General features: G+C 36.0%; 1 protein-coding gene across 1 annotated transcript in view; it reads right to left on the bottom strand.

The window, feature by feature from the left end:
- The window catches only part of LOC149202592 (short-chain dehydrogenase/reductase 1-like), a 70,796-nt gene that overhangs the window by 547 nt on the left and 42,929 nt on the right, over window positions 1–27,320 (bottom strand). The window lies entirely within an intron of this gene.

Below are 27,320 nucleotides of genomic sequence, written 5' to 3'. Positions count from 1 at the left end.
TATGTGCGATTGGTGCACTCAGTTTTGAAAGGAAGAGACAAAAATAAAATAACTTGAAGATGATTAGTCTTTGTCTCTTACTTCCAAGTAAGAAGGTAATTGATTGTAAAATAATTTTTTTCCAAGTAAAAATCATAACTCATTATATAAAATATTGAAAATTACATGTAGCCAAAAAGCATATCTGAAAACTGGTGGTCATAACTGCCACTTACTGTATAGAGTTCAAAAAATAACTGATGCATAGCTGTAAATGGAAACAGAAACAAATAAGATATATACAAATCCATAAGTTCTAATAATCAGCAAGATAGGCAAAAAGAGGTCCATTCAAGTTATTGTAACTCAGAGAGCAAAAAGTAGATAACATGAATATTAAAAAATATTTGGGGTTATAAAATGAAAAAAATAATATTATTATTTTTTAAACTTATTATTGGCAATTGATCATAGAAGTTATTGGAACTAAAATAAAAATATTAGTGTCATAAAGATATTATATGATTAGAAGAAAGATTTTATGTAGTTTGTTGATTACTTGTAGTTAAGGAAGCCAGTTAAAAAGTTAATAGAATTTATCAATTTTTTGAAATAAAAAATAAATTATAATTTTATCTAATTAATAAAATACTTTGAAAATATATTATAATATATTATCACACAAAAATAAGAATAATATCAAAGCAATTTAAATTTCATAATAACTTAACATTAAACATGAAATAATAGATTTGTATTGGCAAATGAAATTCTTGTTGGGACTGATTAAAATCACAATTTGAGTCTGTGATATGTCATCATATCTACAGGGAAAGGAACCAGATTTCTGACGGTCTACCCAAAGAAGTTGCGCAGCAACAGTTTGGCACTTGGATAATTCAAGATCAACTGGGACAGGATTTCTTTCAGTACAATAACAGGCCCTTCATTGATCTACAGATACAGGATGGTCTATCCAAAGAAGTTGTGCAGCAACAGTTTGGCACTTGGATGATTCAAGATCAACTGGGACAGGATTTCTTTCAGTACAATAACAGGCCCTTCATTGATCTATAGATACAGGATGCAGGATCAACATAATCCCTCTCAGCTCATAGATGGAACACCTTTTGATTATTTTTGCTGAATCACATGTTTATGGATATGTATATTTTTATTTGGTCTTGTACTCAGCTACTTATATGCAGTCACAGTTATACTAAACTCTATGTTGTATATGGCAAGATGGCCACTAGTTTTGAGACATGCTCTTTTGTAGCATCTACAACATGTAATTTTCAATATTTTATATAATGAAAATTATGATTTTTCCTTGGAAAAATGAAATTCTTGTTGGGAAGGATCACAGTGACTTTGTAATCCTTGTTGTACACTCTAGATTTTCTATTAATAAAATTTTATTTCACGAACAAAGAAAAATACATGGATATTTTTTAATAAAGCCAAAGCATTGTTCTATTGAGGTTTTTGGATTGTAGAGGATAAAATATAAATGGTAGGTAAACATTTGAGATAAGAAGCTACGGTTGTTGAAAACCAAAACTCAACCCCTCGTTTGTCTTATAACCTGTGAAGCAGGGATACACGAACTCAAGGGAGGGTTTCACATACCCATACCCGATACGCGCACCCAAGCACCGAAAATGGGTTTGGGTTCTTCTCAAACGCACTCTTCCAAACTTGGTTCAGGTATGGAGAACTCATTACTCCGAAATTTAAAAATAAGTTCTTTTTTGGGTACTTAGTATTCCGTAAAAAGGTGCAAGGTGCGTGGTACTCATTACGCCATGCGCAATGGTGAAAAAAAAAAGTCATGACTACAGAATATTCATTCCATTCCCTATCACCCCAGTGAATTACCCAGTGACTTAATTCACTGGAATACTATGCGTGGAAATTGGGAAATCACCACTGCTACCATGGAAGTAACAAAAACAAAGAAATTGTTGCGTTGAGGCAAATCATGACAGAATATACCCATCGAAGGGATACATGCAAATACCAAACTTCCGCTATGTGATCTAGCCGCTATCAAAGAAAATGAATTGCAACATATCATTTACGACACCACTGTCTGTACATTTGCTTTCATTTTTTGTGGCTATCTTGGATGAATACACAGCCACAATTTTCTAATGTCAGACCAGTAGGTAACTCCTCAAATGTGATTGATTTATTCATTCAGGTTGCTCATTATTATATACAAGAGAGAGTGACTATTCAATTCATCTCTCGATGACTTTCTATTTCCTCTATTATTTATTTACATTAATTACAGTTGTTTACCCAATCCCTATGATTAGGTGTCAACATTCCCCCCTTAATCTGAAGGGATGTTGGTGAGTCCAAGCATCGTTCTGAATCTTTCAAGCTTTTCTCTTCCAAGCACTTTGGTGAAGATGTTTGCAATCTGTTCATTAGTGGAACAATGGTGGAGATGGATTTTTTTGGCCTCAACATAATGTCGAATCAGATGATAGTTTGTATTGATGTGCTTCGTTCGATCATGGAACTTTGGGTTCTTGGCCAGCTTTATTACCGAGGTATTGTCAATCATGAGTGGAGTCTATTGTACTTGTTTTACCTGTAAATCTTCAAGAATTTTCCTGAGCCACACAATTTCTTTTGTTGCCTCAGTTGCTGCCACATATTCTACCTCTGTTGTGGAATCTGCTAGAACTGATTGTTTGCATGATCTCTAGGAGACAGCGCTTGATCCAAGACTCATAGCATAACCTGAAGTAGATACCCCAGTTTCTTTGTCTCCATCGAAGTCTGAATCAGAGTATCCAATCAAGCTAAAGTCGCCCACCTGTGTATACTTGAGTCCAAAGTCTTGAGTTCCCTTCAAGTACTTTAGAACTCTTTTTGTAGCAGACCAATGTCCCTCACAAGGCTTTTGCATAAATCTAGAGAGGATTCCAACAGCAAACGAAATGTCTAGTCTGATAGTAGTTAGGTAGTTGAGACTTCCGACAAGATGTCTATACTTTGTTGCATCCTCAAATTCTTTTCCTTCAATGGATGTGAGCTTTAAGTTTTATTCCATTGGAGTAGTCAGAGGATTGCATTCAGTCATGCCAGACCTGTTCAACAAATCTCCAATGTATTTCTTTTGAGAAAGGAATATGGACTTCGGATGTTGAGTTACTTCAATACCAAGATAGTAATGAACATAGCTCAAATGAGTGATTTCAAAACCTTTCCTCAATTCCTTCTTTATGGATGCAATGTAGCTCTCATTGTTCCCAGTTATCAAAAGATCATCTACATATACCACAAGATATACAATTGTTTTGCCAACCTTCTTGACAAACAAAGTTGCATCATCAAGACCATAATGTTTGAAATTGAGTTTCAAAAGATGCTCAGTTAGTTTTTCATACCAGGCTCACGGTGCTTGTTTGAGGCCATACAAGGATTTCACAAGTTTGCATACTTTATGTTCATGTCCTTTTATAGCAAATCCTTCAGGCTGGGACATAAAAACATTCTCTTTTAGATCTCCATTCAAGAAAGCAGTTTTTACATCCATTTGATGGACTTTCCAACCATTCTGCGCTGCTAGGGCAAAGAGTGTCCGGATGGTAGCCCATTTTGCTATGGGGGCAAAAGTCTCCTCATAATCGACCCCTTCCTTCTGTGCAAAATCTTTTGCCACAAGCCTGGCTTTGTGCTTGTCAAATGAGCCATCAGCTTTATACTTGTTCTTGTAGACCCACTTGCAGCCAATTGGTTTGGTTCCCAATGGAAAATCAACCAGCTTCCAAGTGCCATTCTTTATTAAGGCACATACTCCTTTTGCATTGCTTCTTTCCATTCATCATGAGAAGCAGCTTCTTTGAAGGAAGTTGGTTCAAAATCTGTAAACAAATTCAATTCAGAATCATAAGAAACATCCATATCAACAAGTGAATAAGAGTCATCTACATCACCTCCATTTTGTCGGTTTGAATTTCTAGTTCCTATCTTTCCAACCTCATCAGGATGAACACTTTCAAGTGTCTTTGTCAACCACTTTGGGGGACCTTTCTCAGATGGTCCAGGCTGCTCTGTTGATTGAGTTGGGACTGAATCAAGATTGAGTCTCCCAATTTTGTCAATCACATCACTCAAAGTATCATCCATTGTTGGAGTTTCATGCAGGGGAGAGTGTGCTTCAAAAGAAGATTCCACAGGTTGATCTAGTATAGGAATCCCCCCTTCAAGATGTGGAATCTGATTATCAAATTCTTGAAATGATTTTGCATTTGCGAATCTATCCACGCGATCAAGTTGTCGCTTAACAACATTGTCAGTTTTGGATGATTCAAGAAATATTACATCTCTAAATACAACAAACTTTTTATTGACTTCATCATAGAGACAGTGTGCTTTGGAGGTGTTTGAATACCCCAGGAAGATACACTTACGACTTCTTGCACCAAGTTTGTTTCTATGTACCTTTGGTATCAAGGCATAACATGTAGAACCAAAGACCCTGAGATGCTTTACCGAAGGAATGTGCCCATACCACATTTCATAAGAAGTCTTGTTTCTAATAGCATTAGATGGACATCTATTCTTTACATATACAACACATAGAACTGCATCAGCCCAAAACATCAATTTTACATTTTTGAAAAACATCATGGAGCGCACCATATTTAAGATTGTCCTATTCATTCTTTCAACTACTCCATTCTGTTGGGGATTATAAAGCACAGTTGTTTGATGTTTGATCCCATGTTGGCGAAAATAGTTTTCAAATTCATTTGAAGTGTATTATTTTCCATTATCAGTGCAAATAGAGCCAATATGAGATTGTGCATCATTTTCAATCCATGTATGAAAGTTCTTGAATGTTTGAAAAGCATCAGATTTGTTCTTCAATAAATAAACCCAACACATTCTGGTGTAGTCATCAATAAATGTCATCATATATTTATTTCCATTTGCAGAAGGAACAAGCATTGGACCACATAAATCTGAATGAATGAGTTCAAGTTTTCTATGTTCTATGGAATGTGAATCATGAAAAGACTGTTTGCTATGCTTTCCTAGAATGCAAGCATCACATTGCTTAAGTTTCCTAGGAATTGTAGGCAAACCAGTAACACCATTTTTCTTCAACAAGTGGAGGTTGTCATAGTTCAAGTGTCCAAATCTAGCATGCCATAATAAACTTGATGGAAATGTACCTTCTTCATAATGAGAATTGTATGAGAAATTTTGTGCACGAGCAGAGGTACCCTGCAGCTTGAGAAACCTTTCTTCTTCTATCCCCGTCATGACAAGTGAGTGGTCTGATGCTTTTCTCACCTCAAGCTTGCCATCAAACATATGAATGGAGTGTCCTTGTTGGCAGATGTGGACCAAGGACAACAAGTTTCTCCTCAGCTATGGGAGATATAGAACATGTGCAAAAGAAAGTCTGAAAGACCGGGTAATTTAAGCCTGATTGTGCCAAGCCCTGATGGCTTGAGTTTTGATTTGTCTGCAAAGTATACTGCTCCATCAACATTGTCAGTAAATTCTTCAAAAAAATCTCTTCTAAAAGTCATGTGGCAAGTTGCTCCTGAATCAAGCAACCAATCATTTTTCCAAGAAGCAAGTGAAGCATTAAATAAGTTTTCATTTACTCCAATATTACAGTGTGCCACAACATAGTGAGCGGATTCAGGTGCTTTACCTTTCTCTTTGTCATTAGTTTTACCTTTGGGTTGGTTTCTTTCCTGCTCAATTCTGTCCCAAGGAAACTTGCATGTGGATGCATCATGTGATCCATCTCTTTTGCAGTGTATGCAGTGCAAATTTGACTTTTCTCCTTAAGAGTGTTTGCCCCCCCTGCCTCTGAAATTTCTTCCTCTTCCTCTTCGACCACCTCTTCCTCTGGAAGAATCTTGAGCAAGATTCTTTTCTCTATGTACAAGGCACACAGCCTCTTCAGAAGACTGAGGAGTTGTCTTCTTCCCAAAAGCTTTCTCTCTTTCAGCAATTTTTTTCACAAGGGAGTCAAAGGTAATATCTTTGAGGTTTCCATTTGCTTGCAATGACTCAAGATAATTTGAGTAAGTAGGATAAAGTGCCTTGAGAAAAGCTATCAGAGGAATATCCAGTTCAACATTAGTGACTTTGATATCATACATAATAGATTTTACTTGTGATGCAAGAGCAAGAGGATTATTTTGTAATTCAAGGGTGAACGGTTTAATCATGAGTTGAACAACTTCAAGTGCAGAGTGTGAGTCATAGAGTTCCTTCAGCGTTTGTAAGGCTTCGAAAGCATTTGAAAATGGCGAAATATGGCGACTCACCTCTTCATTTACTGACGCTGCAATCAATGCATAAGCCTTGTTGTTCTTATTTTCCCAAATGGCGAATTCCTTATTTGAGGTAAGCTGTTCTGGCTCTTTGTCTCCGTTTCCAACACACACTTATTTCCATAGCTCATTAAAAATGAGAGTGTGTTTGATTTTCCGCGACCATTCTGGATAGTTTTCCTTGCCGGTGAGAACCACTCCCACAATGCATATCAATGAATACATTTTAAAAATCTGTGTACTGTAAAAATAATTCTGCTGCCAATGTAAAAAAAATTGCACCTCTAGTGTTAAAAAATGCAATTCTGGTGTAAAATTGGGAAAAAAAAAATTCACTTTGATATATAGGACAGAGGTATCTTATGGGGGAGGTGGTTTATGGGGAAGGGTTTATATGTGGGGGAGGTAACATATGGGGAGTATTTAATGCCAAAAAAAAATCGAAAGGTCATGGAGTTCCTTCAGCATAGTAGGCAGCGGATATTTTATAACAATGAGGCGCAACCAGCCGAGGAGGGCGTAGAGACCACGTGTTGTGGAGGAGCAGCGCATCGTATGGAGTGAGCAAAGTTGTTGGACAATGTGGGAGCGACGGTATAAGGAGGAGCAACGCAGCATGGGAGGAGGGGCTGTATGGTCCGAGGAGCAGCGCAGCGTATGGAGTGAGCAAAGTTGCTGGACAACGTGGGAGCGACGGTATAAGGAGGAGCAACGGCGCCAGCGCTTATGGAGGAGCGGTATGGAGGGAGGGCTGAAGCCGAGGGGTGACTTCACCTTCGTATTCAGGAAATGAGGTGCACATACCAGAATGCTGTGAGGAGGGCGTATTCGTATACCAGAATGTTGTGAGGAGTCTCCAACATTCAACAGAGTCACCAGCGCTCAACGTATTCAACCTGAGAGATATGAAGACCGAAGGCACAGTCGAGGTATGCCTGGAATATGAGAATAATTATGCACAGCTCAAAGAGTGCAGAGAATAGAGGGACAAAATATGGCAGAAAACTGATACAAGGAGTTACAACACAAAAGCTAATTTTGGGAGCTGGCTCTGATACCATGTCAAACCAGGAGGTAACTCCTCAAATGTGATTGATTAATTCATTCAAGTTGTTCATTATTATATACAAGAGGAAGTGACTGTCCAGTTCATCTCCTGATGACTCTCCATTTCCTCTATTATTTATTTACACTAATTACAGTTGTTCACCCAATCCCTATGATCAGGTGTCAACACCTAATTAGCAATGTCACCATTTTAAATTGTCTAATTAGAGGGAGTAAGCTTTGTTTCGGAAGTATTGGAGGTGCATCAATTAAATCCAAGTTTCATAATGTAATATATTTAACAAAGCACAATTGTGGTTTATTATAATTTAGCGAATTCAAAAGAAAGAAAAAAATAGTTATAAGCCAACAAAAATTATTATAAAAGAAAAGGTTTAATAATTTAGAAGGGTGGGAGAATAACATTACAAAGAAGAAAGAAATAGTATCGGAGATAACAAATATACGTTTGACATGGTCAAGAGATATAAAAAGAAGATTAGAGAGATATTCTTAAAAACCTAATTAAGAAGCACAAAGGCATGGAAGTGAAGGGAGTCATTTCAAGCAAAAATATTTGAGGAGCTATAAGAAAGCCAAGAAAAGCAAAGAGAATTATGGATTTCATATCATCAAAATGATGAGAAGAGGAGAAGAGCAAGGGAATTATGGATTTCATACTATTTTCATAATTAGATGATTTTTTTTGAGAAGGAGTCATATGTAAAGAGTTATTTAAAAATCACATTTTCTCAAAATTGTGAGAAAGCCTCTTGTCAAAGTGACAAAAAAAAACTTTGACCAAAAAAAACTTTGACCAAAAAAAAATTATACATGGTTTAAGAATAATATTTCAAAATTGAAAGATTTCAAAATTGAAAATTCATAATTTAAATTTTATATATATATATATATATATATATATATATATATATATATATATATATATATATACCCTCGACAAACCCATGTGTCTCGTTTCAAAAAGTTGCATATGCGTATCTATACTCAAACTCGCATTTCCTAGCAACTTAGTTTATAACTAAGACACTATTACTAAGTAGTGTGGTACATTTATATCTTTTGTTGGACAAGTGGTTTTGGCATTACCTACAGTGATATAGTTGGATGCTGATTACTAGAATATTTTGTATTGGACATTTGGAAGAAGATTATAATTCATCAATCAAGCCACATGAATTAGGAGTCAGGACTGATAACACACAATGACATGAAAGTGTCTCAAGCATGTTCATCTGAAAAGAATTGATTTCAAATGAATATTAAGTGGAAAAGGAGTCAATTGAAATTTGAGCAAATTGTATCATTGACCAATGCATGCTATTGCTAAAGTAGAATCTCAATGGAAGGGAATAAAATCTAAATGGTAGGTGAAACTTTGACAGGAGAAGCTATGGTTGTTGGAAACCACAATTCAACTCCTTTCTTTTACAGCTAAGAGACTACTACTAAATAGTAAATGCATTCAAATCTGATTTTGAACGAGTGGTTTTGGCATTAACTATAATTATATAGATGGATGTTGATTGCTGAAATATTTTATACTAGAGATTTGGGAGAAGATTATAATTCAACAATGAAGCAATAAGAATACAAAAATGATAACACAAAGTGCCATGATAGTGTCTCAACCTTGTTCATCTTGAAAGAATTAATTCCAATTGAATATTGACTGGAAAAGGAGTCAATTGAAATGTCATTGATTAGCATATCCCATTGTTAAAGTAGCATCACAATCTAACAGTGACAAAAGAGAAATATGCCACCATCTACTTTGGCATTACAAAGTTAACAAACAAAATCATTATCACATGCTAACTAGAGAAAAGTGAGCAAAAAAGTTTCACTCAAAATTGCATTGAGCTCAAGCCACAAAGATCACTTTTGAAAACAAAGCATTCTACATCGTATAAAAAAACAAAGAAACCAGCTCAATTCCAATATTTATTGCCATTGTTACTTGGATTTACTTTAATTCTTAGTATGTGAGTCTCTACATGCCCAAGTGTGTGTGCACACATGCCAACTCTTTGTTGAACATAATAAAAATTACACCTCACTCATACTAAACAACACACTAATAATATATATATATATATATATATATATAGATAAGCCCCAAGGGTTAGCTCACTTGGTCAAAATCAGTACCTTGCCATCGGGAGGTCACAGGGTCCATTCTCCCCGAAGCCCGTGGGGTTAGGCCTTGCTAGTGAGCCGCAAGGCTAGATTCCCTTCGGGGTCGATCAGCCCAGATTTTTCCGTAGACGTAGCGCCACCGATTGACTAGGATGTCAGTGAACCACAACCAAAAAAAATATATATATATATATACTTATATAATTTATGATTGGCATTAAAATAGTTTTTTAAATGTCACATTCCAATTCTATACTAAACACTTAAAAAATGACATATCTCCTTAGTATTAAGATATAAAGGCAATTTTGAATCAAATTTAAATAAAAAAAGAGTTGTTTACAATTACTTTATTTATATTATTTAAATAAAGATGATTTTAAAATATTTTATTTAAGATGAATATTAAAATAATTTATTCTTTTATCATTAATTTCTTTTAATATTATATGTTAACTCTATGTTGAACATAAGAGTTACACATCTCTTTCATGTTAAATTGTAAAAAATACATTTTAACACAAAAATAAACTTATTAGTTTGTTTTAATATAAAATAGTTTATAATAACATGTCAATGAAAGTTGAATGTTATCAATATCTCTGTAAAAGTTTGAACCTCTTAGTGGCTTATGTACATTCATAGTTGCAAAATAGATGGGCATAATTTTAACTTAATAGATCAATGGAGTTAGTGACCTCTTATGAACCAAAAAATCCATAGTAAAGGATACATCAATTTAGCATGGAATGACATTTTTGTTCATTAAATATACAAAATTTAATAATTTATATTTATATTGATAAGAAAAAAACTAATTGAAAAAACAAATTATTCAAATGTTTTAAAAAACATTTTATTGCATTTTATGTACTTTTTATTTAATTGAACATACAAACTTTGTTTACTAAACATTTTCCTCTTTTAAGTAAGGAGACTATATGTTACACTCATAAACAACATTTAAATATAAAATAAAATTAATTTAAAAATATATAATAAAATAATAATAATAATGCATCAATAAAGTTCATGGGGCATAGAATATACGGTGATGGGTGTACTATTAAGTCACTGGTTCGAAACTCTGTGGGCAAAAATCCAGTGATGTTAAGCGTCGGTGTGACCCAAACTAGGTACGATTCCCAAGTGATTTTGATCGCTTAGATGCCCCTAGGTCACGGTTTCTCAAGCCACAGGTCAAGCCTGATGTAATCTCTGATGAACTCAGACTACTTGACAAACAAAAAAATAATGCGCCAATAAAGTCTAGTAATCGATATTTACGCACAAGTGCTATGGTCAATGAAACAATATGCTTTTAACACGTAATCCCAAACAAATTTACCCACTGGCCTCCGTATATAAGAGAAGCCTTTCTTTCTTAAACTAAGTCACATGACACGAGGACACGAGACACGGAGGACACGTAAATACGAGTATTCAATACGAAACGCAGCGACCTGGAAACAGGACACGGGGGACACGTTTTATATATATATATATATATATACCGAAATATAGTTTTTTATCCATATTAAATTGCAGGTTGCAACTTATCTAATCAAATTAAAATATAATTACTTCTCAAAGTTCATAGTTCACTTTAAAAAAATAAATAGAATGAAGATTTACTATTTAGAAATTAGAATGTTGTATGCTTGGTCTTGATTCTTGAATATTCAATGTTCATTGTTCATGTACAACTTACAAGCACATAAGAAAATAACTAAAGTCTAATCCTATTGATTTCCTCTGCCCCTCTTGTGAGAAAATGCCACAGCTTTCCCTTTCCCTCTAGATGTAGATGCTGGTGCTGGTGGAGTTGGCAGTGGAGTTTGCTATGCTCTAGAAGCTAAAGAACTAGAAGTAGGAGCTATAGGAGGTAGACCACGTCCTCTACTGGTGGCAGGGGTAGCCGGGGCAGGTGGTGTCACCTGGAAACATTACAATCTCCCAATCCTGAAATCCTGAAAAACTGATAAGTCTGTTGCATTTTGAATGAAATCTAAAATTCTACTTTCTCCATATGAAATCCAATGAGGCCGGAACCACTCTCAAACATCCTGAGTCATTTCATGGTAATGTTAAAAATTTAAGTAAAAGGATGAAAATGAAGATTAAGGAGAATGTCACTTTTACTTTAAGAATTTAACATTACCATGAATAGCATATCAATACTAGGGCCTAGACTTGATCATAAGCTGCCCCACTCAAAAATTATTTGTTTCTTTCAAAATAAATTGCAGCTTATGCAGGGAACGTTTTCTACCAACGAAATACGCGTTTTCCAAATTCAGGACACGACGAAAACCGGCGAATACGTATTCCATTTTACAGGACACAATAAAAACCGTATTCGACACGTATTAGGGCCGTTTTCGTGTCCAGTACGTAAAATATGGGACACGGGAGCCTGGAGGACGTGTCCTGTGACTTAGTTCTTAAAGAATACATTAAGTGATAATTTACAACTTGACTTTCAAATGGATTACAACAAAGTTTCCATTAGTTTGCGTGTACAACATATTTTCCATTTGTTTGTGTGTATGTCATCTCGGACGATTAATGACCTCCCTCGAACAATTAAGGACACAAAACGTCGGTTCAGCTCTTTGTGCATAGAAATCAAAATTTCATAAATATTGAGATTTGATCTGTATTATTATGACATTTGTCAGCATATAGAATTTTTTTTTTTTTGAAATAAAATTTATTTCCGACAAATTCTATCAAAAATCAAATTTTCATAAATATTGAGATTTGATATGTGTATTGTTTTGACATTCAGAAGCATGTAGAATTTTTTTGATTTTTTATTTTTGAAATAATTTTTATTTCTGACAAATTCTATTTATAACCACATAAAATTAGTCATTTCAAACCAATAAGAAAATAGAAATTCAAATTTTCAAAATTTTATTTTTAATTTTTCAAAATATTCAGTTTAATATTTATTTTTTTCAAAACTTTAATAAATTTATAAAATTCATTTCAAAGTTTCAAAATTAATGGAAAGCCTAACTTTTTTTTGCTAAAAGCAAAAACAATATAACCTGCTTTCGGCAAGTATAATAAGTAAATATTAAAAAATTTATTGGCAATTTAATTAAAAAAAATTGACAAAATCTTAAGGTCAAAGTGTGGCTCCCACCGGTGGTAGTCCAGCCCAGCTGTGTCAGGAAATAAACGTTCATCGTTCCCACAATAAGGAGCAAACCAGAAATGACTCAGTACAATCTGGTTGACCCAAACAAATTATAATGTATACCAACATCAGAAATGACTCAGTACAATCTGGTTGACTCAAACAAATTATAATGTATACCAACATAGTGGGTCGCTCAATGTCTCGTGGTTACCTCAGAGAATAAGCAAAATACGTTGTTTGTTCCCAGAATGTTGTGCCACCTTAAAACTCCATACTGGAAAGCCCAGTAGAATGCAACCTTGCTTTAACTGCCCAGCAATGATTAATTTCATCCAACCAAACACTCAGATTGAAAGCCACTTATCGACTCACATATTTTGTTCCGCTTACCCTGAGTGTCCTAAATCCCCTGTGACTCATATTGAGCTCCTTTCTAGTGATAATAATAATAATATCCATTTTTAAGGTCACAGCCAAGCCAGACACCAAATTGGTGTATGAGACCCCCTTGTTTGTGGGACAAAGGACCCACCTCTCGCAGTGATTTGACTGTTAAGTCTACGAAGGCATACATACTCTACCCCCTCTGGTTTTGAACCTGTCACCTCTTAAGAGGAAACACATGCTCTTAACCATTTACTAGCTAACTAATCAATTTGATCTTTTTATATATCCTTTTTCTGTCATACAAGAAAAGGTTTATAATAGCTCCAACAACAATCTTTCCAGTAAGGTCGCTGAGCATCTAGCCCCATCTGAAAGAAATTGATGTCTGATATTGTTGTGCATAACTCTGTCAGATTTATAAACAAGATTGTATATAGGAATATTATTCAAGGACACTGGACACAATATCCAATGTCTCATTACATAGTAAGGTAGAAAGGAGTACATTACATAACTCCCAAAAACCCAATCATTTAATAACTCACTATTCATTGTGTCATGATTACATCACTTAAAATATTTAACTCTCCCTCAGTCATTTATTATAACTTTGTTACATGTCTAAAGTATGTATTCCTCTAATTATGACCATTATGCCTCCCATCATGGTCATATTACATAGATTGTTTGTTTTAAAACAAAACCAAAATCTTTGGACCAAAAAAATGTTTGTGCAGTGCACTTCAAAGTGAAGTCTTCAGTCAACAAGCAGAAGTGAACTGTACCTGGAAAGGTTGATGCAAAATAAGTCATGACACCAACCTTTTGTTTGACCGTTGACTTACCAGCGAGATGACAGCCAATGTTTCCACAATCAATGTAAGACTTGGCTTGTCCATGGAATTCACCTGTTCAACATTTTAGCAGTTCAACATAACAATGTTTTGCTTTTGCTTCTCTGAGGAAGCATCATCAGCTTCACTGCTTCATCTTCACCCTCCTTTAGGGTCTTTCCTTCATGAAAATTAAGAGAGAAAGAATTGAACCTGTTGAGCCAAAATTTGGTTCAACTGATCTTAAAAGCCTGCAAAGAGTTGCCAGTCTCGAATGTAAATATTGACTTATCACTTTGCCTAATATTATATGTGGATTGTATTGGAAGATAGGCGGTGGTCCCTTTAGAAGGTGTTGCAATTCTGTTTGGAAGCATATGCATATGCCATATCCGTTGAAATAAGAATGACATGAGCTATTATACTTGGACACACATATTCACCCTGTAGAGTTTTTAGCATGTATTGCACCCTGATAAAGGTAATTTACTAGTTCACCCCGTAGAATTTTTAGCATGTATTGCATGCTGATAAAGGTACGAATCTTGATTTTAATTGCAATACAAATTAATGTATGAGGCAATAATCAAGCACTGGTATCCATGTGAAAATAGACTTGGAATGGTGCTAACTTATGACTTATTTTGAAAGACACATTATAATGACGATAATAAGCAATGATAAGTAACTGATGATTGATATTGCGTGTTACAAAGGATGGGGTATAAGTGATATAGTGACATATGGTATAGAGATTTTAAACTATTTAATTGCACAAGACTTGAGGAATAGTGGTTATGGCATTAAGGAATGAAGTGAACTTTGTTGTGAAATCTGTGACCATATGTTATAAGCTAACATGAAATGATAATATAATATGGAATGGTAATATAATGTTTTGTTTACGGTGTACTATAATATACTGCAGGGATCGGCATTGGTGTATAGTATTATGGAGGGTCTATGAAAATATGAAAAAGTTGGTATGACTCGTAATAAAGTTAGCACCTGTTTGAAATTTGAAGGTCTTGAGGTCTTGTCAGCATTTATGTAACACTTTGGAATGTACAAGGCACATTTAGTATGAGGTATTTCCATGGATGGCAAGTTTTGGTTTGTAACTTGGTTATGGTTGTTGTTCCGCTGGCATTCAGAACTAACGTGGAGTTAGAAGGTCGCCTTTCTCTCAGGCTTGGCTTCCGATGTGGATCTGGTGAATCCTTGTAGCTTAGCAACCAATTCAGAAGAAAATTTAAGGAGCCAAGCTACTGGAGGTTGATAACGCACAGCCAAAAGGATTTTTTTAGTGTCCAAGATAAGTATGCCAGTTGTAATCTCTAGCTGTGGACATAGATGACTGTATGTAGCTTTTTGTTCATTTCAAAGTTAAAATGGCTCAGAGTTTTTCTTTCATTTTCTTCCATCCCTATTGCACATTATTATGCTCTGTCACTAAATGTATTGAAATGGAATGAAAGAAAATGAAACAGGGCTTTTTCACCCATCGCATTCTTTGCCTGTAGTGTGTTCTGTTTTTCTCATATTGTGGTTTTAACTCCAGTGCATGTCAAAAGAATTCATTTCTCTTAACCACTACGAAGGAAAGTTGCTCTATTATGTCCATTCTCAGTCTATCATGCAGCACTGGTATAAATTTGCTTTTCTAAAGTGAGTTGCATATATATATATATATATATATATAGAAAATGAAATGGGGCTTTTTCATCCATCGCATTCTTTGCCTGTAGTGTGCTCTGTTTTCCTCGTTATGGTTTTAACTCCAACGCATGTCAAAAGAATTCATTTCTTTTATACATATATAGAAAATGAACAGGGCTTTTTCATCCATTGCATTCTTTGCCTGTATTGTGCTCTGTTTTCTTTATATTATGGTGGTTTTAACTCCAGTGCATGTCAAAAGAATTCATTCTTTTATCCATTATGAAGGAAATTTGCTCTATTATGTCCAGTCTCAGTCTATCGAGTAGCATTGGCATAAATTTAACTTTCTAAAATGAGTTGGATATATATATATATACACCCTATCACCTTCATACTCAAATGTTGATTAATAGTTCAAGCTATTGGTTTACCATTACTAAATATAAAACTCCTGTGCATCATCCGTTTACGCTACTCATACCTATCATACCCTTTAATATATAGTTTTGTCAAAATTGTTGGAAAAGAAAAAAAATCCACATGCATAGCTACAGTATATTAGACATATATTTTCAAAATTTTATGGGTTCCAAATGCCATGATTTATGATTTTCCATAGCTCTGTTATAAGGCAAGATCTATAATTGAAGACTAGTACCTGGGTATTGCTTCTGGATACATCGTTTTCCTCCCTATGCATGTAATCATTCCTTTATTACCACTTGCATAGAAGAAATTTTGTTTTCTAACAATAACAAAAAGCAAGCATGCCATTCAAAACTTTGAAATTCCTTTGACAAAAAGAGAAATATCTAGTATAAATTAAGGACACTCTCTATAAGTTTGCATGTAATTTATCATTTCTTCTTTTAGAGCATGTTTCTTAAACTCCAGCCATTATTAAACTGCATGAATGAACGCTTAGTGAGGTATTATACATTATGTTCACATGCAGTTAATAGTGAATTATAAGTTTAAAACGTTTTATGGAACGAAAGATGACATTATTTATGCATGTTACTAAATGAGTTTATTTGGAAAAGGTTCTCATGGACCCAAAAGAGGACATGGCAGGAGACCTTATGCCATATGGCAAGAACAGAGGAACAAGGGGATAAGGTTTTCTATACATTTTGATGCCAATTCTGATAAGTTCAATCAGCTCACAAAGAGTAGGCATCTTTTCCTAGGTGGGCAAGCTTTACCTCAGCCTTTTATCCCCACTAATACCCCCTTGCAGCCTCATCCTAGCATAGCAGATATCTCTCAACCGCAACCAGACCAAGTGAATGATGGGTGTGAACCTGCCTCTAAGATTGCAAACTAGCCAAACAACCATAAGAAACCATCTATGCCAATCACTACTCTTGTTGCCACTTCTACTAATTCATTTGCTTAAAAACAAAAACCCAATGAGTTAAATCTTCCTCACCAAAGTAGCCAGCCAATGAAAAAGGAAAACAACATCTGGTAAAAACCTCTAGTTCTGAGTCTTCCCAGTCTGTTTTTGGTTACTAAAAACTTACAAGCTGACACCAAGAAGGAGGAAGGCAGCAAGAGGGAGATCTCACATTTGGACATGCATCCAAATTTATCTCAATATTGAAGCTTATTTTCGTTTTATGGTCATGTGGTAATGATATACATTTGTATTTTTGACTGGATGAAACCTTTACAACTTTGAATATGACCCCTGATATGTTTTTGAGAGAAAAAATTGAGTGTTATGTCTTAAGCTTATTTTGATATATGGAGGGACAAGGTTATGATGCTGATATGTTTTGATGGTTGTTCATATATATTCTTGTCATGGCATGCATACAGTTTTATATATAAGATGTTTGAAAAAAATATTGGAAGTTACAAGGAGTATACGAATATATTAATATGAAATGAGATATATTTCATATTGAATCTAGTGGGACCTGTTGTCACCTAGGATGCACACCTTAATGTGGGAAAAGTCTCCAATCCCACCAGGTGCGGCCTTAAGGCGAAACGCTCAAAGAAGGGGCTGTCACCTATTCCCAACTCTCTCCGTTTAGTTTCTCTCCTAGTTAAGCAGGGGGGGTGGTCTCTAAAGATGATTCTAAGAGGAAAACTTGCTAGGGATAACAAGCTCTAGGAGATTATGATATTAATAAATTAGTTAAGGCTTTGCCAATTGAACAACTTGTATTATATCTTGAAATGAGATTGATTAGCAAATATGAATAATTAAGAGCATATAGCAATCAACAATCTAGATAGATCAATTATGTTCAACGAGATATCCTGCAAGGCAAATATAATTAGACCAGTGCCAAATATACTTGTAAGAAAGATATGCTCACAGATAAATCCACGATACTTGCAAATATGATATATCAAGAAAATCAACAAGCTGCACAATTAGAGAAGCTACAAAGCAAGAGGTTAGTGAACCACATGAGATTATAAATAAATTTGAGATATGAGCAATAAATAGATCTAGATCTTGCAAGGAAATAAAGAGCTTGTACTTAAAGAGAAATGCTCAAGGCGAAATAACATTAAAGGACAATTGGCAAGAGCAAGCATGTATAAGAAAATGAAATGCTTGCAAATTTGATAAAATGCCCACAACCTAACTTATACAATAACCAATTGTGTAAAAGATGCAAACAAGTGTATGTGAAGTGTGTGAGACAAAATGGTCTTGGTAAATTTTAATTAATGCCTAATCTAAGGTTTGACTACCCCTCAATCCCTTCAATTTGGTAAGGAGTGAGGTGGTTGCAAGAAGTGCTAAGTGAGAAGGCAAAGACCTCATTAAAGATACCCCCTTAGGACTTCAGTACAACCCGCATGCCTTCATTCCTACAAGGGACTCAGCCACAAGAGAACTGTGAGGTCACACGTTTTAACCTTTGTTTCAAACTCAATATTTTAGGAAAATGAATGACAGTTAAGGAAGGTTGTCCTAGATGTCTATCAACCAAGCTTATGCTTGGAGGTAAATTTAGAGGATGCAATATGCAAACTAGATCTAAAATGAAAATTAGTTAATAGCTTCAAGTGAGATACAATTAAAACGAAATGCTTCAAAAGTGAAAAATCTTCAGATTTATCAATAACAAAAATACCATTCTACTTATATGATCAAATAGGAAAATTAATATTTTTAGCACAAGTTAGGATGAGATTAGATTATTCCAATGATCAATGAAGCAAGCGAAAAATACTCAATGTGTTGAAGAATCAAGGGAAGTTATGTATAATAGGATTCTTCTAAACTTGATAACAGTTTGTGAAGCACTTCTACAATTTATCAAAGCTTGATCTCCTTCTTATTATGTGTGTGTGTTTACTTCATCAAACTGCTACCAAAACATATGAAACAAGAACACAAGATATTGGCTCTCTGTCAGGGCCAAAACCTCTCTCTCTTAGAGAGGAAAACCTTCTCGTAATTTTCTCTTTTGAAGCTTCTTATTGATCAATGTCAGACCCTAGACCCTTGACTAGAATATCCTCCAAGCACAAGTCAAGTCCTTCCTCCTTCCAGCATTTTGTTCCCCGGCACTTAGTCCTCCTTCCTCCATCACTTTGTTCTCCTTCTTCCGGCCCTTTGCTCTTCTTACAATTGTTGGTAGTCCTTGTTGTGCTTGCCCTAGAAGAGACACTTATCCTTGGTCTCTAGTGAAGCCCTTCACTAATGATGATTTATTCCTTCTTGACCAACCAAGCTCCTTCTACAATCTGTAGGTACAGACTTGATATGACAGTTCTGCAGCCCTAAATTCTCACACGTGTGGGAGGTTTAGTACTGTATTTGGTTCCTTTCTCCTTCGTATGAGAGAGTCTCTTCTTCGCTCTAGTGGGAGGCCTTGTAGGCCTAAGTTTCAAGCCCAAACCAAGATGAATATATGACTGATTTTGCTGCTGATATAACCAAAGACTACCCTCCTTTTTCTCGCACGTGTGATTGTACTTTGCCCTAGAAACAGTCCCAAAACTTCGCTTTTCTTCCTTCTTTCTTCGCTGCACTTGGAGACCCCTTAAACTTCGTCCTTCTTCACTTTTCCTTGACTTCTCTTGCTCGCTGATTTCAGAGGTGAGTATTGGTCATTATGAGGGAGTGGACAGCCTCTATATATAGAGGACTGTCCCTCCTTTAGGCTGACTTGAGGCCGACTTGGTGTTTCTTCATCATTTTTGCTGCTAGGAGGATGTCGTTGCATGGAGAGGACTTGACTTTGCTTGGAGATATTTCCTTTGACTCTTATACAAGTTTTTGCATAGTGTAAGATGCCCCTAAGGGTCTTCAATAAATACATTGACTCTTTGACTTCCTAGAAGCACTTAAATATGTGCTTGACCTACTTCAATGAGCAAGAAACTCATTGACAAATATAACAAAAATAATATTTCTTTTCTTGAATAAATACAAATATCAAAAGTATATTTATGAAGACCTAACCCAGTTACACTTTCTTCAACACAATGAAGCAAAGCGAATTAGATCAATGACAGTGAGATAGAGCAACTTCAATGGAGAGGCCAATTAGATCAAGAGACAAGTAGTTAACTAAATTTTTCAATAAAACCCAAAGCAAATTATTTCAAGTTAATGATGAGTGATCAAACTACTTGCAAAGTGAAATTAAATCTAGAAATGCTAATGCAACTATAGAATGGAATGAGCAAGAAAACTAAATTAATTAACAATGCAAAATGAACAAAACTAGAGATTAGATCTAATGACTACACTATCAAAAGAAATAAAACTAGTTAGAGACTAGTTGTCCAAGAGGCTCTCCTACCAAATGAGGAGATAGGGATACCAAATGGGGAAAACCCCAAGCTCCCTCAAGAAAAATATTTATTTTATTATATTACAAATTGAAACCCTCTTAGAGAGAAGAGAGGGCTTAGATGTGGAGGAGGGTTTACAAAAATGAGCATCAATGAGCTAATACCCCTCCTCAAGAAATAAGAAAATTATGAAAAAATTATTTACAAAATTTATGATGAAATTACAAGGAAATTCCTAATAACAAAACAAGCTAATCCTCCAAAAAAAAATAGCTATAAATTCTAGACATCCAAGAAGGAGGAAATTCACACAAGAAGCAAGGAGAAGCCTCTCCTTTGCTTGCGGCTTAGAGAGATAGGTCTCAAAACAAAAACGGCTTCCAAAAAAAAAAATCAATCTTGCTCTAAAAATGAAGACGGCCTCCAGAAGAAGTAACAAAACAAAGCAAAAAAATCGATCTTGAATTTCCCCAATGCTCAGATGATGGATCTCATCAAAAAAATTGAACTTGAATAAACCCCTTAAAAGCTCAACTGTCTAGGATCTGCAAGAAAATTCTTCAAGCCAAACCCTTACTCCTTTCTTTAGATATGCAAAAAAAATAGAGAGGAAATCCAAGACATATACAAGATCTATTTACAAGAGAAATATATATATATACAAAATGGGTTAGAAATATATACAAAAAATTTACAGATCTACTAGCCCAAATAGCGCAAGGACACCTCCGCTCTTGGGTAGCAAAAATAAGCTCTAAAATAGCTAGATTTGAGAAATAAAGTGCATAAATAGATAGATCTGAAGAGTTAATGATAAAATTTACAAGCTATGGCAAAGAAAATCCCTTTAAAGTTATCTTATGATAAGCCTTTGAGATAGATCAATGTGGGTTCTTCCACCTCTATGCCTTGAGAGTTGGCTAGTTCAACCGAAAACTTTCCCAAATGCCCAAGATCTGATTCGGAAAATAATCTCTACACTTTCAAAAGATAATGTTAAATCCAAAAGGGATTAAATAGCACAATGACAAAGAATATTAGGGGTTCAACCGAAAACCCACTAGCGCTTCTAGATCTAGAGTGTTTCTCTAATCCAAATATCAATGCAAGATAATTGTACATCAATAGATCCAAACTATGGCAAATGGAAATAACAATTTAATTATTTACCAGTAGAGCATTAAGAACAAATGAATCATAAAAAAATTACCATAGATGTAGAAGAAAAACACCACAAACCTTTAACCCCAAAGACTTTCTTTATTATTAGCTCAGAAAAAAATTCCAGTACAAAGCAGAGCTTCCAACCAAGAGCTTGATTACAACTGATGTTGGTTCCTCAATGAGTTGGTAGGAGCTTCCTTAAATAGAAAAAATGAGAGAGAGACCCCTTCTCCAAGTGAAAACGTCTAGATCCAAGTGCTAACGGCTAGATCTCATTCAAAAAATTCAAACCCTTGATGAGCCAACGCAGATCTCTAGGAGTAAATTCGTTTGCCTTGAAGGAGATGTTGGTTGGAGAAAATATTTGATCCCGGAGTGGTTTGGACCACTAAAAATATTTTTATCCTTCTTTTCTCAAAAAATTCTCATTCAATTTAACCATCATGGACCATCCTTTTCAAGAATTCGATTTTACTGGGACATGGGCTTTTTCCTGGACCATTGAATTTTTCCTTGGGCCACTTTTTCTCAATAAATGGAATTCCCATAAATTTTTGACTTGACTTTAATATTTGGGAATTTCCATCTCATTTTTTATCATTTTCACTCGAAGAGAATTTTTATTTTTCTTTCATTTTATCTTCTGGCTAATTGTTTGTCATTTTTTGCCAAATGGGTTTTTGAGGGGTGATTACATATTTTTCCACCCTCAAATTGTGTCTAGATAGAAAGTTGAGGTGTAGAGGTCTAATTTTGATTACTCATACCCCCTACAACTTTTATAGACAACACTAATTATAGTTTACATCAAATATTATTAAAAATCTAACCAGTGGGAAAAATTTAATAATTAAAAATTGATACTTAAACACAACCAAATTCTGCAAAACTTTAGAGATGATCTAGTATGTAATATACATTAATTCTAGACACTAGGACTCACCTAAGATTTTACCATCAAGCCGCACTCTAGCTTTGGGGTATATTTGGGAGAAAAACTCAACTGATTATAAGTGTTGAAAAACACAAATAATGGGTTGAGGAAAAAAACTCCCTAGAGTGAACTCACTTGCTAGTATAGTCCTAAGCTACCTAGGCCTTTTACATAACTCATTTTCATCATACTAGAATCATTTTTACAATATCCCCGTAGGGTTGCAAAATCTGGAATACATAAAATGACTCATAGGAAGCAGATGAAATTCTAGAATTCTGAAAATCTGGAAGTTTGGAATTTTGACATGATCTGATGATGATGGAATGCTTTTAAATGTGCTTTGCCCGTGGAACCTTTTACAAGTCTTGAAGTGCAACTTGAGTGGTTAACAGGACCCGTGCCTATCTTAAGGTAAAGCCATGAATACAATCCTGTAACTACTTTATGTATTAAATATTACTTCATTAATTCTACTTTCTCCTCTTTTTCCCGCAAATATTTATTGAGTAAAAAAATACAATGGTTGAAACTAAATAACCACTAGAAGATTACACAAAAGGAGGTAAAGAGATCAATGAAAAGGGGGAAAATAGGAAGAGAGGTATGCTAGCACTTTGAGAGTATTTATGCACTTATTCTCACATCCATACACAGTGTTTATGTGGACTTAACAGTTATGTTGATAGCAGGGATTCTTGAAAAGTGGTAGAGAAAAGTAAAGTGAGATTGAGTTGGTCTTCTCTCTTGAGGTTGTTTATTTTTCTCTATTGTTTGTCCTTTTTAGAAGTTTTAATCTATTTCATTGTTAATTAGTGAAATATTATGCAGATTGTAAGTTACGTGCATCACACTACCTAAGGCGGTCCAAGTTAGATCATATTATTTTCCTATCTTAGGCAATTGGATGCCTTTGTATGATTTTCTTTACATCTAAGGCCTTTTGTCCAAGATTGTTTTATGGGCCAATTAACAAAAAGACCATTGCTTTTCTTTCATTGTTGAGTATATTTTCATTGTTTTAGTGACTTATTTTTATTTCAGATATTTATATTCTATTTATCATTTAATATTCTTGTAGTTTCCTTACTTTTTATATTTTTCAAGTATTTTGGATTTAAGTATATATCTGATACTTTTTGTAAAATGTTTTGTTTTCTTGCTTTATAATTCTTTAAGCGTATATTCATATGTTCTACCAAATTTTATTCTTTTAAAATATATAAAAATTGGAAGTTATCAAAAAAATTAAATAAGATCTTCTATGTAAGACTTCATGAATATGAAGTCAGTATTTTTGCTAAGGCTATAAATTCAAGATATCCAACCTTACGTCATTTAACCTTATGAGGTTTGAAATGTTATGGTCATGTTACCCACCATTTTGTGGGTAAGATCCCTAGGAGAAATTTTTTCTCAAAGATGATCCTCAACCGGCAGCGAGCAGCCCCTATAGCCATCAACTAGCTCATTGTGTCATTTCTCCGCCACCTGAGCCAACCATGTGGTCCCTCACCCATATGCCATGATCGTATATTTGAAGGTCGGCCTCCCAAATCTAAAGGTATGCCTTGTCATTTTGAAATTGAGTTTTGTAGTTTGCTTATCATGGACACTTCTAGGCATGGATTAATGGGGGGATTCGGCGAAAAGAATGGGCTAGGTTTGTGCTTCTGTCCCCTAGACCCCTTTTAGGAATTAACCTTGGATTCTAGTCCCGTGGGATCTCTTTTACTGACCATTTGGTTTCAGGGATGGTATTTCACGGGAAACCCTGATTTTGGTTGTGTGGTCCCGCTCCCTTATCCACTTATATTACCCTCTTTCCACTCATTATTACCCCATCCATCATTTCTCCCACCTAGGTCCACATTCCTCCATCGGGTCCACATAGGGTTAGCTCGCCCCTTCCCCTTGCCCACACCTTGAGTCATGGCTTGGAATGAAGCCCGGAGGTTGATGCGGCTAAACAGAAAGTTAAAAGCATATATGGACACATTCAACAGGAAAAGCACCACAAAATCCAAAATATGGTCGGGATAAAAACATTTAGCACGTGGACAAAAGCCAATACATGAGCCCTACCCCATCATCATGGCCATCACCCTAGTTCCAACAGGTTCTATGAACCTTCCTCGTCATATTGGAACTCATAATTGTTCCAACCCCTAGTGGGCGATGAACTGCCCCACCTTGAACGCGGAAATTCACTATTATATCGTATCCATCATGCTCTAACCCCTTGAGCCCCATGCAGTTAATCAGAGAAAATCATAAAAAGGCATATAAAGAAGGATGGAAAAATCAAGGACGAGGCACCTCATGTACCACAATTGCTCCCTCCTACACATTATAAACCCAAGTGTGGGCTTCCCTCTTATTCAATGTTGCGAACATCGGCATCGGGATAAAATCGACAAGGGTTCGAAAAACCAAAAAATCATAAAATTGGTAAAATATTGGTAAAAATCGGCAAACATCGGCAAAATTAAGATACCATCAAAATATCTATAAAAATCGAAAAACATTGGCTAGGCCAAAAATCGTGATTTCGAGATAAAATCAAGATGTTATCAAGATGTTCGCAACATCGCTCTTATTAGCTACCCTTGCACCCTAGCATGTGACCCAGGGCTGTCCCTTCTCAATCCCTACTTCATTCACCTATCTGCCACATGCCACCACATTTTGACGGATGCACCTTGACTATATTATCCCCTTTAGAAGCAAAAACCATCTAATAGGGCACTTGGTTAAACCCATAGGAGTTTAGGATACATTGGCACATCCCAAAGCCCATTATGGAAGGGCAAGCCATTATGAAGTCCCCACCTGTAGTCCATGATTAGGTAAGCTCATTTACTCAATTTCTCTAATGACTTTTTTTATTGGATGCCTAGGGGACGCATTGGATCTTATGCAGGATTGCAGATGGCTTCCATTTGGGGTTTGGTCTCCCTATATGAGGTCCTAATCCTCCAGAGGGCTACAGTGGCCCATTTAGGGTGTGCGTAGAGGGCCACAGGCCTCCACAGTAGCAGATTGCACTTCATGGATCCCCACAACCATTCAAAGATTGCTCGTGGTTCACTTATTAGACGAGGAGGATGCACCTGATCCATCATGCCCAGCTGGCCCCAATCCACACCATACACTTGGCAGATGACCCAAGACTTGTATGATGATGTGGCACCACCTACATTATCATCCCGGCCCATGAGGGACACCTACAGACATCTTTGATTTGTTTGGAGACCCATGAGGACACTTGTGTGCCCCCACATGTCATTTGGAGCACCACATGTCATTATAAGGGACCAGCCCCTTGTCCACTGCTTTTGAGTGTCTTATTCTTCATTGTGGCACCCATGGACCTCATTGGTCCTCTTCGAGGGCCCTACTGTTGATTTAAGGTAGCATCGGATGTGCTCTAGCCACGAAAATTGGTGGAGAGGCTAAGGCACATGAGATCTCCAACACCCAGAAAGGGTTTGGGCAGATTTTAGAAAGTTTGGGAGATATTAAAATAATTAATATTTTTAATGGAGTTCCTAAGTCTAAACTTGGGGAAAATAAAATATGAATGTGAATTAATAAAAAATTGTGTTAGAATGGTCCAAAAGGCATGGATCAAGCCACATCTAATCTTATCTGTTGATTAGGGACTTAATCTCGGCCGTTGAATTGTCAATGAGAAAAATATAAGAGGAGGCTTGAGGGTCACTTGGAGAACATACCGTAGAGATCAAGATTTCGACTTTCTAGGGCTGGGTTTGTTGAGAAAGTTGAGAAAGTGATCAGGAGTTGCAACTGAGGGGCAGTGAATATAGACGCAGAGCACAGAAGCCGGAACTGTCGGGAAAGCTAACGCAGAGGGCAGAAGCCATAACTGCCGAAATTACTAGGAACTATCGAAACAGCCAGGAAAGCTGACACTGAGGGCAGAAGATGGAACTGTCAGGAACTGTCGGAATAGCCGGGAAAGCTGACACAGAGGGCAGAAGCCAAAACTGCCGGAAACTGCCGAAACAGCCGGGAATCTGATGCAAAGGGCAAAAGCCGGAACTGCTGAGATTTTTCTCTATTGGGTGAACTGGATTTGGCACCCAGATTGTATTCTAAAACTGTTTAATAAATCAAACCCTCAAATAGCTGCACCGATTTTCCCACATTGGGTTTTTCCGGGGACATTAGTCCAAAAATAACAATGTCATTTGTGTGCTTGTTTCTGTTTCCTTCAATTGATGATCTGTAATATGTTGAGCATGTACTTTTGTTTATTTTCAATATTTACATGGTAAATAACCTGTTAATTAATCAGAACAAGTAGGAAGGAATAAATTAGAAGGTACATGGAGGGTTTCTAACTGTTAGACTTAGAAACTTCAACATGGTATCAGAGGGTGGTTCCAAATCACAGGAGAACTGAGGACATCAGCCGAGCAGAGCAGCAACAGCAGAAATTAGTTGTCTCGAGTGACAGAGATGATTCTTGCAAAAGGCGACAGAGGAAGGAGTGACGCAGAGGGACTGCATCATCATTCTGGGCCAAAAAAGATAGCGCAGAGGCTAAAAGAGGCAGAATCAGGCACACGCAAAGCCACGCAGAGGCCAGGAGGGCTGACGCAGTTGGCTGGGGGAGCTGATTTGCCGGTGTTGGGATTGCGCAAAGCCAAGTGGCTCAATCCTTCAGTTGTTGGGGTATAGGAGGTTGTGGGTAAGTTGTAGAGTGAAGTTGGTGGGGTACTGTAGTCAGAACAGTACCTAACAGGGCAAGACCAAAGGAAGGGAGTTGCTATCGAGGTGGATTTCCAGTGAAGGAATCCAGTTCAGTGGTGTAGTTGCACAACGATCAGAGAGGGGCAACTTGACGGTTGGCAGAAGGATTTCCAGGAGGGAAATCG

Source organism: Pinus tabuliformis, chromosome 2_1, assembly GCF_031772625.1.
Source record: "Pinus tabuliformis cultivar Carrire ecotype Pingquan chromosome 2_1, CPIR1, whole genome shotgun sequence".
Taxonomy (NCBI): Eukaryota; Viridiplantae; Streptophyta; class Pinopsida; order Pinales; family Pinaceae; genus Pinus; species Pinus tabuliformis.
This window is presented reverse-complemented; position numbering and strand designations above follow the sequence as displayed.